Source organism: Lactuca virosa, chromosome 3 (assembly GCF_052849685.1).
Source record: "Lactuca virosa cultivar CGN04683 chromosome 3, Lactuca_virosa_CGN04683_v6, whole genome shotgun sequence".
Classification (NCBI taxonomy): domain Eukaryota; kingdom Viridiplantae; phylum Streptophyta; class Magnoliopsida; order Asterales; family Asteraceae; genus Lactuca; species Lactuca virosa.
Window position 1 is genome coordinate 280,020,360 of NC_136428.1, and position 16,121 is coordinate 280,036,480.

At 34.5% G+C, this 16,121-nt stretch overlaps 1 long non-coding RNA gene across 1 annotated transcript; it reads left to right on the forward strand.

Annotated features, from left to right (window-relative positions):
- Positions 1-899: 899 nt before the first annotated feature.
- LOC145162970 (uncharacterized) lies at positions 900-2,214 on the forward strand. The gene is made up of 3 exons (XR_013739473.1): positions 900-1,070; positions 1,160-1,244; positions 2,129-2,214. It is a non-coding gene; the product is annotated as an uncharacterized LOC145162970 (long non-coding RNA).
- Positions 2,215-16,121: the final 13,907 nt, after the last annotated feature.

Sequence of the window (16,121 nt, forward strand, 5' to 3'; positions counted from 1 at the left end):
TTTATAAAAGTTTATTTATTTTTAAAATAATTATGAAGAACACATTAAAAATAAATAAATAAAAGATATTACATATGTAAAACAAAGTAAGAAAATTACCATATTTGCTAAAAGGAATAGCATGTGCAATAAGTATACGTTGAGACCATTACGCGGTATAGTTTTTCTTGGATTTCTTATTATCCAAGTATAACTTTCTTTTTTTTTCTTCTTTCTCTAGTGTATGTGGCATCCATGTTCTTGTTTGATATATAATAAAAAAAGTAACGTTAGAAAAAACTAATAATTTGAAAATACCCATTACAGATGATTGGTAATTTATGTAATGCGTATAAACTTCAATTAAAAAATTGATTAATAATAAAATAGCAAACAAACGGTAGTTCTAAATCATAAGGGTTAATGAGTTAGTTATATATATATATATATATATATATATATATATATATATATATATAACTCATTAACCCTTTTTAGTTATATATATATATATATAAAAAAGATGTTTTATTTATAAATTAAGACTTTTTATGTATAAATTAATAAAAATAGTTAATATTGTATAATGGTATATAAATATAAGCAAATTAATAGACACGACCTATAATTTTTTATTTATAGGTTATCAGTTAATTTACATACATTGGGTATATTAATTGGGGAAATATAATTATGGAAATTATGTAAATATTTAATTTGAAAAAATGAGAAACAAATAAAAACAACATTTTAATCATTTTTTAGCATATTCAACATTTTTTATTTATCAAAAAGCCCACATCACCTAACATTTGTCGGCATCCCAATATTTCCCCCTTTCCCATTTGTCTGTAAAAGAAACGATGTAAAACAAAGCAGACCTAGAATCGATTACATACATATCTCCAGATCCACCGATCAAATTCTGAAACGGTGTCAAAGTTTCTCCATCTAAATCGATGAAGAAAGATACTACTACACAACCGATTAGAAATTTGAAGGGAAGAGAAGCTTACATACAGTAATAGCTGATGTCGAACTCAGAGAATGAATAAACGCAGCTTTGGCGGTTGAAGAAATCAAGATCGAAGGTGAGAGAAGATCAATTGATTGTTAATCTTAGTTTTGGTAAGAGAAAATACATTTTGTTGAAGAAATCTTACCTGAAAAATTTCTCCAGAAATGTTTTATCTGAAGATATTAGCGAAAATTGAAGTTGATCAAGGGAATGCCTTGAAATTCTTTAAGAGCGGAAACACAATCAGGTAGATATGCTTTTGGTTCGAATTTTGAAATTTGAGTATTTGCTTAAATATTTGAATTTCGAATTTGCGAAAATTTATACATAATTTGGTGCAAAATTAATCACGGGATAATATATGAGTAAATAAAACAGTTACTGTAGTTGATATACCTTCCAAATTATATGACATTTGTATAATTGTATATTTAGGGTTTCAATTTTAGGTATAATACATATGATCTCTATGTGATCAATTACATCACACACATAATAACCACTTAAAGTGGTGATATCTCTACAGGTGTTATTTTTAAGTACAAAAACTTATAAACCTTGTGTTAAATCTGAAAAATAAGTCCGATATAAAAGTTAAAACCACACGCAAACACCAAAAAATTGATTTGTTCTTACCTATATATTAGCGGATATTAATCATAAGAAAAGAGAAATTACAACAATAGAAGAGATGGCTGAGAACCTCCAACAGTTTTGTAATTTGACGATTTTACCCTTTAGTGCATCTCTACATATAACAAACAATTTATGTACGCAGTTTGCATTTTTCTTAATTTTGAAATAAATGTTTATTATTTATTTTCTTGTTTTTGTTCATTTTTTTTTAATTTAAAAATTTTAACCCTATATTCTTTATTTTAAATAATTTTGATTCAATTAGATCATTATAATTCTAAAATGTTAACCCTATCACTCTGCTCCCTAGTTTACCCCTCACATTGCAACAACACTAACTTTACATTCACCTATACTTAAATGCTTAATAAATTATAGACAGATATAAGCAAAAATTATTTATTTCTTCCTTCTTGTGGCATTAGGTGATCCAAATATCCAATTCCAACATTACTATATTAAATAATCTTATTTGTTTTATTGATTATTTCGCAGTAAATGTAGTAAAGGGTGCTGAGAATGGTTTAAAAATGGATGAAGAGTACAAATGTACCAACACAAGCAGACTATTTGGTTATGGACATGTGATTGTTATGGTTAGTTGAAAGGTAAAAAACGTAATATATTATTTACTATTATAGTTGATAAAAAAATATTAAACATATTGAATATTAAATGTATTTGGTGCTGATTTATATAGGTTGTACTTAAAAAACTAAACAAAGTTTGCATCTTCACAATCTAGCAACTTGATGGTCTGACTATTAGTGAAAGGTACTTAATACTTTTAATAATGGTATGAATATTTACTAATAGTCAAAAAGATAATAGATTGCATCAAGTACTCTTTTACATAACTAATAGGCAATATTTAGTAATATGAAAGTATATTGATGTATCATCTATTGTGATCTGAAAATAATTGGCCGAAAAAAAAAACGAAAAATAACAACTTTTAAAATAGTACCTGCATTTGCTGCAAACGTAGCAAGAATGAAAGTCAATTAATTGATGTAAACATAAAATCAAACATATTATGACTTGTGAATGATTGAAACTACCGAAAAAAAAAGAGAACAAAGAATGATCGAAACTACCGAAATAGATGTGGAGTTTGATGTTAAAAGAAAAAAAAATTGAAAAGATTGTATTACTAACCTTTTGCAAATCGGTAGAGCAGAGCAGATAAGAAACTGAAAATTTGAGGGCAAAGCAGTAGAAGTTTATGTGCAATTCGATAGGTATCTATAAATATGCAGAGACTAATGAAACATATATTTTATTCCTGATTTTTATGGATTTGATTAGTGGGTAATTGATTTAAATTTGGGAATCGGTACAGATTTATGATTATGATCTACAAATAGTTGGCAGAAAAAAAAAAACGAATTAGTAGTCAACGATTTGTGTTCATTTGATTCCAGATTTACAGGAGATGATAATGTGGATTTAAAGGAGCTGATTTATCGATTTTTTGACCATAAATTAACCATAAATATATGATTAGTATGAGTTTTTATTTGCAGGTAATTGAAAATTTGTGAGCTGATTTTTAGGGGCTGATTTCTCGATTTTTTGGTGTAAAGAATGGGCGGGAATTTGATGCATAAGAACTCCCTGGTAAAGACACGTGGCAAGTTGGAGGTGCAAAAGAGGGACACGTGTCATCCAAAATACTCTTTTATTAAGAATATATATATATATATATATATATATATATATATACATATATATATATATATATATATATATATATATATATATATATATTCTCTCGGACATAGATCTATGCTCGATTTTATGATTTGTATTTTTTTTTTGATATTTTTTCAATTTTTTTAAGGTGTCCTCACGAGTCCTCACTTTAAAATGTGTCATCAATCGATCATGTTTCTATATATATATATATATATATATATATATATATATATATATATATATATATATATATATATATATATATATATATATATATATATAGGGAGTGGTTCAAATGAGAACCATAAAAGATTAAGAACCGTAAGAACCCCATTTTATAAGTAAATATGTACACAATCCTTTTTAAACATGTTAAAATCCGTATTTGTTTTGTATTTTTGGTACAAAAAGGGCAAAATTGTAATTTTTGCAGTCTAATATTTTATTCAAACATCGATTCATATTTTAACACAAAAATTATACAAAATACAAAATTTAATACAATCCATCCATAGTTTAGTATACAAAATTCACAATTTAATACGATCATAATATCACTAATTCACTAATTTAGGAAAGTCAAACTCAAACTCTACCACCACCACCAACTACCACATATCAGCACCATCCATCTATGTCAACATCATAACCATCATTCATTTCAAACCAAATCTATATATAAAATCATACATTGTTAGCTTAATTCTATATTCACAGTTTAATAAACATATCAATTCACTAATTTAGAGTTTAATGCAACAATTATAAAAACTAATACATTCTTATATATTTACTTCACAAAAAAATACTCACAAGAAAATTAATACAAATATTTATAATTTAGCATAAATCTCATAAAAAATCAAGATTTAATACAATCAATTCACAGCTTAATGCAGTTAATACACAAAATTAACAGATTAATATATTAAATTCAAAGTTTAATACACAAAAACTATATATTCACATCCATATTCTGTACTTAGTAGTTATATTTATACTTTCAGATATGTGGGTTAGTTTTTCTTTCAAAGTTTAATTTATATAATATTCACAATTTAAATTTTACATGTTATTCAAAATTAGAGAAAATAAAATCTATATATAGCGCTTCTTTTACATTATATTTTAGAAGTAAAAATAAAATGCGTAAAAAAAAATTAACAGCTTAATATACTCATTTCACAACTTAATACATTTAATTCACAATTTAATAAAAAAATTCACAGTTTAATAAAATATATTTACAGGTTAAAAATTACATCTGGTGATGTTTGGAGCTTGGAGGTTATATTAGATTATAGTTCACACACTCATCACAATTCACAACTTAAAAAACATAAATTCACATTATTTGAGAAAACACTAATATAATAAAAACACGTTTAAATTCACATTAAAACTTATAAAAATTCATACATATACTGCTTAAAACTTATAAAAAATTCATTTCATCACAACTAAAACTTATGAAAAAAATCATACATTCACAAATTAATACTTACAAAAAATCATGTATTCACAACTTAATACTTATAAAAAATCATGCATTCATAACTTAATTTTTTTTCTAATTGAAACAATCAGATATGTATAAAATCCATGCATTAACAGCTTAATAATTATAAAAACGCTTATTCACAGCTTAAGAAACTAGTTCAGAGACTTATTCATATTATTCAATGTTTAAAAACATAGCTAGTTTTTGGTGAAGCATTTCATCAAACACCTTCAATGCATCTTATATCCAGATCTGAGATTGTTCCCTTGCTTCAGATCCATGAGCACTGATGGTAGGCAGCAACAACGTTGGTGCGACGTCGGTTGTTGTAGAGGTGGAGTCACATCGACGGTGGTAACATCAGATCTGGATGTCAGATCTGTTGGCAGTGATTTTCCGTCAGATCTATTGTTCCAGCGAAGCAAATCGGAGAAGTTTTCTTGTATTCCATTAGATCTGGATGTCGAAAATCTGGAGACGAACTAGATCTGGACTTCAGAGCAGAGTGTGATGTTTTTTGGTGTTCCAACGAAGCACAATAGCTGATGTTAGGTGGTGGTCGGTGGTTGTCACACCCCCAAACCAGACGGCGGAAACGTCCGGGGGTGGAGGACTTCATTTGTAGTATCACAACACATGCATCATAGTAATCAAAGTACAAACAACCATTGTATTTAAAAAGAAATAGTATTTACATGTGTTTCATCATTGTATATTGAAACCAAAATAGTTATACAAAAGAAGAAGACATGACTCAAAATAACTCCATCTTCTCAAAGCTCGGGGAGTACCTGTCTACTGATTCCCTGAGAATACAAGTAATTTGAAAAGAGAGTATCAACATAAAGTTGAGTGAGTGCATAAGTATTTATGTTTGAATGAATGTGTTCTGTTTCTTGAATATGTAAACTGTTCCAGAAAATCCTATATTTTCTGCTGTATATGAAAAGTAGTTTTAATCTCATATAACCGTTCTGTTTGTAAAACAATATTCTGTTTTTGTCTTCCTTTATGTAAAACTTGTAACTGTGAGTGTGCCTGGTTCCACCAGCTGTTATTGTAAACTGTAATGTAATACCATATTTGTATCTTGTAAAACTAGTACTTTGAAAATGTACTTATGTTTAGTTAATTATACACTAACGTATTGTTAATATCTTTTTAATGAGTTATTATAACCATACTGAGACTAGATGGCCTGACCCAACGCATTGAAGGCGTTGAAAACTGTTGATAACAACTGTCACTCGTAGGCGTGTATGCCTAACTGTAGCTAGCAGTCTGAGTGCGGAGTTGTCAATCCCAATATAGATCTATACACACATTGTTTCGATCCCCGACTGGAGATTCTGGTTATAATTTCAGGACTTTAACTATATTGTTTAAAGTAAATTAAACAACCTGTATCAAATGACTCATAAAAAACATATAAACGTTACATGTATAATAGTTATGAAAACCCAATCATTCTAAAATAAATGATTGACAGTATGTTCTTAAAGTAGTATTCTTACATGTATATGAAAGATGTATACTCTTGATTAGTTTTGAATCAAATCTTTATTCTTGTAAATCAATGTACTTTAGTATACTTGAATCGTGAATTAATGTTCTGTGAATCATAAACTATACCTATTATAATTTATATGTACTTTCTGAATTGATACCGAGTATTCATGAATGCAACCCCTTGCTCAACATGTTACAAATGGTAATTGAACTTAATGAACTAACTTTTATACTTATATACATATACAAATACATATAAGTAAAATTTAAATGACACTCGGACAAATAACTGATACTTATAATCCCACATCCAAACAAGGAAAAGGAACCAAAGTGGGTTATCAGTCCTAAGCCTTTTAAATCTTATATATATATATATATATATATATATATATATATATATATATATATATGATTTCTGGGGAAAATATAAGTTTATAAAAAGAAACATTTAAAAGGAGTTTAATACTTTGAAATACTTTTAAGGACTTAATGTCATTTTAACACAATCTTTGAAAACCAATTGAATTGATGATAACTGAAATCCATTTTGTTAAGATATTTGAAACCTTTTGTTTATAACACAAAATCTTTGTGTTAGACTTGTATTCCCCCCCCCCCCCCCGCCTCCCTCCTTAAAACAATAAAAACTATGAAAATATAGGGGTATGAACTCACCTGTAGTGAGTGAGTCGAATGTAGATGCTAAGTGTCAGGTGAAGTCCCGAGCACAAACAGATCCTAATAAGCATATAATGACACATATATGTATATAATTAGTGTATATAACAACTAATCATGAATTGGAAACATCCCTAGGAACTAGGAATCACTCACAATTGAGTGTACCAATCACATATGATTGGGTTAAGGGAGTTCACGGCCACACTTGCGTGTGTTCACGGCCATGGGTGTTTACGGCCATGTAGTTCACGGCCATTGATGATTACGGTCTAAGAAGATCATGAGAAGGGTTTACGGCCAAGGGAGATGTCATGGCCGTAAACTCTTGCTGTTTAATCTAAAATGGTAAATTCTTGGACGTGTTTCAAGAGCTTCTAATGGATAACTAGTATATGGAAATGATACTTACGTTTTGAAGCTTGAAGGGGGTGTTCACGGCCTAAAGAACTAGTGTGTGTTCTTGGTGTTCTTGAAGATCTAACCCAAAAGAGATGAATTCACGGATGAAATCAAGGGGTTTTACTAGATCAAGAAGGATATCAACTTAAGAATGGAAGAATCACTTACAAGTTTGGAGAGAATTAGAAGTATTCTTGATGATACTTGAGAGAGAATTTGTGTGTTCTTAAGTTCGACGTGTGAAAAGTGATGAAAAATGAAGGAAATCTATATATATATATGTGTGAGGGTTCACGGTCCGAAGGTTTACGGCCGTGAACCTCGTTTACGGTCCGAGGTCGGCTAGAGTCTACGACCGAAGCCTGATTACAGCCGAAGTCGTTCACGGTTGAGAGGGTTTACGGCTGCGAGGATTGTACGGTCCGAGGAGTATACGGCCGTAAACCTTTTGCGGCCCAAAGCGTTTGCGGTCCGAAGTGAAAGAAGAGGATGTGAAGTTTCTCGGTTTTTAAGCCCTTTCCTTCTAAATTAAATTGTAGATATTTTAAGGATTTGAACAAATAAAGGTTATTATTATAACCTAAATAAAAACCCCAAATAATAAAAAGGACCTTAGGTGACCCTTGTTTGACTTTGGTTGACTAGAGTTGACTTTACAACAGAAAATAACGAGGTGTTACATTATCCCCCCGTTAGAGAGAATTTCGTCCCGAAATTTGGATTAAAGAGATACAGAAAGACTAGGGAAAAAGATGTGGATACTTCTGTTTCATTTGATCCTCCCGCTCCCAAGTGAATTCAGGTCCTCGTTTTGCATTCCAGCGAACCTTCACTATCGGAATACGGCTTTGTTTGGTTCTCTTTACTTCCCTGTCTAAAATCTCTACGGGTTCTTCCACGAAGTTGAGATTCTCGTTTATCTCGATTTCATCGAGTGGGATAACAAGAGTCTCATCAGATAAACACTTTTTCAAGTTAGAGACATGGAAAACAGGATGTACCTTGGATTTAGCTTGTCACGCTTTCCAAAGCGTATCATGCCCTTCCAAGGTGAGACCTTTAACATGACGCGGTCACCAACCTGGAATTCTAAAGGTTTTCTTCTTTTGTCGGCGTAGCTTTTCTGTCTATCTCTGGAAGCTTTAAGTCACTCCCGGATTTATATGATCTTCTCCGTAGTTTTGCGAATGATTTTCGGACCAGTGAGAGCACTGTCAGGAACTTGGCTTCTAGCTAGCTGCGTGTCACCCACTTCAGCCCAACATAGAGGTGATCTGCACTTGCGGCCATAGAGGGCTTCTAAAGGAGAAACCTTTATGCTAGTGTGATAACTGTTGTTGTAAGAGAATTTGACAAGGGGAAAATGAGTATCCCATGCCTTTCCAAAGTCTATCACGCAAGCTCGCAACATATCTTCTAGAGTTTGAATCGTCCTCTCACTTTGTCCGTCGGTTTGTGGATGGTAGGCTGTACTCATGTCCAGCCTAGTTCCCAAAGATTTTTGTAAAGACTGCCAGAAACGAGAAGTGAGTCTACTATCTCGGTCTGAAATAATAGATATTGGCACACCATGAAGTCTAACGATCTCCTTGAGGTAAGTTCTTGTTAGTTTCTCCATCTTGTCGGTCTCTTTGATTGGTAATAAGTGTGCGGATTTGGTTAATCTATCGACGATTACCCAAATAGTATCATAACCACCCAATGTCTTGGGTAACTTAGTTATGAAATCCATTGTAATCCGTTCCCACTTCCATTCTGGGATTTCAGGTTGTTGCAATAAACCTGAAGGTTTCTGGTATTCTACCTTGACTTTGGTGCAAGTGAGGCACTTGCCCACAAAGGTAGCAATTTCGGCCTTCATGTTAGGCCACCCGTATAGTTTCTTGAGGTCCAAATACATCTTGTCTGAACCTGTATGAATGGAGTATCGGGTTTTGTGTGCTTCATTCATAACCACGTCTCTGTAACCACCGAACTTTGGTGTCCAGATCCGATTCATGAAACAATAGACTCTATCATCCCTAATTTTGAAGTTTTTATCCATTCCTCTCAAGGTTTCACCTGCCATGTTTTCAGGTTTTAAAGCTTCAAGCTGAGCCTCTCTGATCTGTGTGGACAAATGTGAATGGATTGTCATGGTCAACGACTTTACTCGGCGTCCCGAGTATTCTTTTCTGCTAAGGGCGTCAGCTACTACGTTAGCTTTACCAGGGTGATAAAGAATCTCACAATCGTAGTCGTTCAGTAGCGCTACCCATCATCGTTGTCTCATGTTCAGCTATTTCTGATCGAAGATATGCTGGAGACTTTTATGGTCCGTGAATATTGTGTATTTCGTGCCATATAAATAATGTCTCCAGATCTTCAGAGCAAATATTACTGCTCCTAGTTCAAGGTCATGTGTTGTATAGTTGACTTCATGTGTCTTAAGCTGTCTTGAGGCGTAGGATATAACCTTTCCTCTTTGCATAAGAACACATCCAAGCCCTTGATTAGAAGCATCACAGTACACTACGAAATCCTCTGTCCCTTCAGGAAGAGACAGGATCGGTGCACTACATAGAGCTCTCTTCAGCGTTTGGAACGATGTTTCTTGCTTTTCTCCCCAGCTAAAAGTTACACCCTTTTGCGTCAGGGTGGTAAGTGGTTTAGCTATTCGAGAGAAATTTTGGATGAATCTGCGATAGTAGCGAGCAAGACCTAAGAATTGACGGATTTATGTAGGTGTTTTGGGTGCTGACCAGTTTTCAATTGCCTTTATTTTGGAAGGGTCGACGTGTATTCCTTCTGAACTGACCACGTGACCTAGGAAATCAACCTTCCTGATCCAAAATTCACACTTTGAAAATTTCGCATACAGTTTCTCTGTTCTAAGAGTTTGCAATATTTGACGAAGATGTTGGCCATGTTCTTCTTCACTTCTTGAGTAGATAAGAATGTCATCAATAAAGACTATGACGAATTTGTCCAGGAATGGATGACACACTTTGTTCATTAGATCCATGAACACAGTAGGTGCATTCGTCAATCCGAATGGCATCACTACAAACTCGTAATGACCATAACGAGTTTTGAACGCAGTTTTGGGAATGTCATCCTCCAAAATTCGTATCTGGTGATACCCGGATCTTAAGTCTATTTTCGAGAAGTAGCTCGCACCTTGAAGTTGGTCGAACAGATCGTCAATGCAAGGCAGAGGATATCGATTTTGATGTTAAGTTTATTCAGTTCGCGATAGTCTATGCACATACGGAATGATCCATCCTTCTTCTTTACGAATAAAACCGGTGCTCCCCAGGGTGAGAAGCTTGGTCTTATGAAACCTTTTCTAAGGAGTTCGTTAAGCTGGCTGGATAATTCCTGCATCTCAGAAGGTGCAAGACGATAGGGGGATTTGACTACAGGGGTAGCCCCAGGGATTAGGTCGATTCTGAATTCGACTTGTCGTTTGGGAGGCACTCCTAAAAGATCGTCGGGAAAAATGTCGGGAAAATTGCAGACCTCATGAATGCTCGCGATGTCTTTCACCTCTTGCTTTTTGTCTACCACGTGAGCTAAGAAAGTGCCTTGATGCAAGAAATGATCTGAAGGTTCGTTCCGGGTTTGTCGCCGTAAATAACAAGAGTTTCGTTAGTTGGCAGGTTCAGACGAATAGCCTTTTCATAGCATAGGATGTCAGCATGGTTAGGGCACAACCAATCCATACCTATTATGACGTCGAAACTTTTGATAGAGACCGACATAAGGTCTATTGGGAACGAAAAGTTATTCAAGGTAAGAGTACATCCTATATATATATCGTTGGTGGATTCGGATTTCCCGTTAGCCATTTCGACAGTGAAAGTTTCATTTAGTGGTTGGGAGTTTTGATTTAGCAAGTGTTTGAAATTATGGCTCACAAAGCTCTTCTCAGCATCACAATCAAATAGAATGCATGCATAAGTGTTGTTGAGAAGAAACGTACCCGTGACCACCGCAAGGTCTGTCACCGCTTCTTCGTGACCCAAAGCTAAAATTCTCCCAACTCCACCGACATTTCTAGCTTTTGGACAATCTCTCTTGAAATGCCCCACATCACCGCATTGTAGCATGCTTGACCTACTCCAGTGGCATGTACTTGGTTAATCGGTTGGGGTGGTGATCTACAAAATCAGGCAGTATGCCCTTTTCTGTTGCAGTTACGACACTGCATTTCTCGGCAATTTCCGTTATGGTGAAAATTGCACTTGGGGAGATTACCAGCATAAGGCTTAGCTGGTACAGGGTTAGTAGGAACAGCAGCATGTATAGTAGCAACATTGACTGCCACTAGTTGTTGCTTCTTTGAGGATTCTTGTGAAGACTTGCCCTTCCTCTTGTTCCAACCTTTCTTCTTGCTGTTGTTGTTGTTATTGTTGTTGTTGTTGTTTCCCTTCAACTGTTCTAGTGCAGAAACCACTGAGTTTTGACGGGCTCCGTGGTCAATAAGAGATTGTGTCAGCTCTTTGGAACTGTCAAAGGTAACAGACCTTGAAGCTAAGACACTTGATTGAATCTGGGGTGATAGTCCCCAAATATATCTCTCAATCTTTTTGCTCTCCAGAGCAACCATTTCTGGACAAAGAATTGCCAAGTCACAGAATCTATTGGTATAGGTTGTTATGTCCGAACCAACCATTGTAAGACCCCAGAGCTCTTGCTCAAGTTTCTGAATTTATCCTCGCGGATAGTATTCCTGCATAAGCATAGTTTTTAAGTTCTCCCAGCTTATCGAGTTAGCCACTACCAGAGTCAGTGACTTAACATGGCCATTCCACCATGTTAGGGCTCTATCCGAAAAGGTACAAACAGTGAACTTAACCTTGCTACCCTCCGAACAGGAGCAGATTTCAAAAATAGCTTCTGTCTTCTCAATCCACTGTCTTAATGTCATAACTCCTCCAGTCCCATTAAAGGTCCTGGGTTTGGCGTTCGAGAAATCTTTATAAGTACACTCTCGTGAGTGCCCATGACTCTCGCCATGGTTAGAAGGATGTGCACCAGCTCCTGACCCACTAGCACCAGGGGTGTTGATATGAGACATGGCAGCTGCAACGGCTGCCGTGACCGCCGCTTGAAACATAGCAGCGTTGAATTGAGGAGGTGGTGGCGGAGGTGGTGTCAGTGCTTCATTAACATTGTTACGTCTTGGATTTCTCCGAGGAGGCATCTTTTACTATAAAAGTTAAAAGATAAAAAGGGGGCAAGATATCAAGAGTGAATATGAATTTGATATCTTTGAATTAAAACATTTAGTTCAACATGAATCTTGTAATGAATTGGATATAGAAGTCTACTACAAGTACAACTTGCAACAGGATAATATGAAATTGAATGGTTATTTTTCAAAGAGTATGAAGATGCATGTTGATTTTTATTGGCACATTGAATACATAAAGTCTGGAAAACTTGACCCTAAACAGGTATACAATACACCAAATTCTGGGAAAAACATCGACATCATACTGACCTACCGAAAATGAAATTTTCGCGGTCGTACTGAAAAACATGAAAAATAACGCTAGAACATATTCGCAGACTTAACTATAACCAAAAGAGTAAACAGAGAGCGAGTAGAGTATAATCCATTTCTTAAACCAAAAGAAAGGATAAGTAGAGCATCTCCTACTGGCGATGGGCATCACTCGGACGAACCCTCAACTCAGCCAGCTGACGCTCCACATCAAGCAGATGTCTTTCATACACTGTCTGGCGTGCTCAGAGCTCTATGACTTCAGCTCGAGTTACAACTAGCTCTTGCAGCAGGGCCTCATTGTCTCTCATTGCTATGTTATGAGCAAGTTCAATATTGCGAATACTATCCGTATTGGCATTCGTGTCAGCATCTAGCTCTATGGTTTGCTGAATGGCTGTCACTCCTAGCTCAACATTTCGAGCCACTCGGCGAACCAAAATAGGAAGAATTCTGTCTGCAGATCCTCCCTCACTCAGGTTGTAAAAGCTTCGGTCTCCGTTGTAGGGTAAGGGTTGACCTTGCTCTCGGCTCCATCTACCCAAGTTCTCAGCCCATGAAGGCGTCGGGCCTTGGAAATTTTGTCGTGGATTAGGATTCTGGGCAACTGGTGGTGGATTATAGGCTTCTGATTCGGAATCAATGTCTTCAGGAAAATTTTCTGCAAAATCATCATCTAAGGGAATTTCATGATTTTCTTCTGGCTCTGCATCTTGCCCTTGATTGGGAAAAATAAGGGACTCCGGGTAGATGAACTCCATCCATTGTTATCTAACCGAGAATAGGGGTAAAAGATATAGAATATAGTTAGTAACGATAGATTAAAGATACAAGTTTCTACGAGAGAGACTTACAGTTAACAAGTAATGTATTCTGTATGACTTGTTCTAGGTATTACTATAACTATAAAGTGTATACTAATTATATATAACTTGGATATAATCGACCTTCGATTAAATGACCCGGCTCTAAATCCACAACCAAACAAGGAACAGGAAATGAAGCTAGATCACATATTCTAAGTCTATATAACTTTAATTATATATAACTGTAATATACCCTTAATATTTATAATTCTACCCACAATGGTTCTTTTGTTTTCACATGTTTGTTATTAGTATATAGTGCCTAAAATACCCCAATAGTATTTTAATCTTTATGTTCTGTTCTATAGTTCTTCTGTATATGTATGGGTGGTAAGTTTTAGACATGTCGCATCACTACTATCACTCCCAAACACATGTTGGTCATATCTCAAATCAATATAGTTGATCAGGCTATGTTAATCCCAGATATGATTACATAACTGCCCAGGTTTGACTATAATGTTCAACATCCAAATACTTTTAAGTTCTTATGACTGTGATACTGTACTTGTAGGTATGAGTGTTAGTATACTTCTTGTAAAAATACTTAAATTTTTAAAAAGTATACTTGTAGTCAGAGCTCTTAGCCCCAAATGTATTTAGAGTTTGTATATCTTTTATGGATTGATATACTGAGTTCACTATAAACAATGCTCTGATACCAATCTGTCACACCCCCAAACCAGACGGCGGAAACGTCCGGGGGTGAAGGAATTCATTTGTAGTATCACAACACATGCATCATAGTAATCAAAGTACAAACAACCACTATATTTAAAAAGAAATAGTATTTACATGTGTGTCATCATTGTATATTGAAACCAAAATAGTTATACAAAAGAAGAAGACATGACTCAAAATAGCTCCATCTTCTCAAAGCTCGGGGAGTACCTGTCTACTGATTCTCTGAGAATACAAGTAATTTGAAAAGAGAGTATCAAAATAAAGTTGAGTGAGTGCATAAGTATTTATGTTTGAATGAATGTACCCTGTTTCTTGAATATGTAAACTGTTCCAGAAAATCCTATATTTTCTGCTGTATATGAAAAGTAGTTTTAATCTCATATAACCATTCTGTTTGTAAAACAATATTCTGTTTTTGTATTCCTTTATGCAAAACTTGTAACTATGAGTGTGCCTGGTTCCACCAGCTGTTATTGTAAACTGTAATGTAATACCGTATTTGTATCTTGTAAAACTAGTACTTTGAAAATGTACTTATGTTTAGTTAATTATACACTAACGTATTGTTAATATGTTTTTAATGAGTTATTATAACCATACTGAGACTAGATGGCCTGACCCAACGCATTGAAGGCGTTGAAAACTGTTGATAACAACTGTCACTCGTAGGCGTGTATGCCTAACTGTAGCTAGCAGTCTGAGTGCAGGGTTGTCAATCCCAATATAAATCTATACATGTTGGGTTTTGAGCATTCTAACACTCCTATGTGTACATGCAACCTTAAATACCTTGGATCTATGTTTTCTCTATTATACATGCAAATATGAATATTCCAAGGTATTACCCTATCTAGCATATAATCTATGATACTTGGGTAATAAAAACAAGTTTGAAGACATAGCTTTTTATGTAGCTTGATTCCTTGATGCTTAAGAGCCGAGTGCCCCAAGTGTGACACCTCAAATGGTTCACACAACATCAAATACACTTGGAATAACTTTGAGAGAAATGAACCACTTCATGAAATCGGCTAGCCCTCACCATACACACATAGTTCTCACATGGTGGCCGATTTTGACAAGAATAAGATGCTTATATAGTTTGTCACAATTAGGGTTACACCATGTAAACCCTAATTGTCATGGCCTTTCATTTCCATGATCCATGGGTACAAAAACACCATGGAGCATCCATGGAGCATCCTATGGGTTTTAACCCAACTTGATAATCCATGGAGCATTAGCCCACTATACAAGTATGGATGATTTACAGAATCAACCCATATATTTAATTAGTCTCTTTTTGATCACTTAATTAACTCCAAATTAATTATTGATCAATACTAATTAAATAATATTATTAATATATTAGAACTTATAATATATTAGTAAACCTTAAGTGTTATTTCTCTCATTTTAGTCTATCCAAATGCATGATGCCATGCAACCCAAATGGACCATGCCAATCGGGTTAAGTACATACCAAATATAGTTATGGACTTAGACACTAATCCAACAGTCTCTCACTTGGATAAGTCTAAAACTATTATTGAGTATGACTTCAAGAACCGACTGGCAATCGTAGCTCTTTAAGCCGTTGTCGAACTCTGTCGTTGTAACTGAACTCTGATCTCGTCAATAACTTGTCCATTAGAT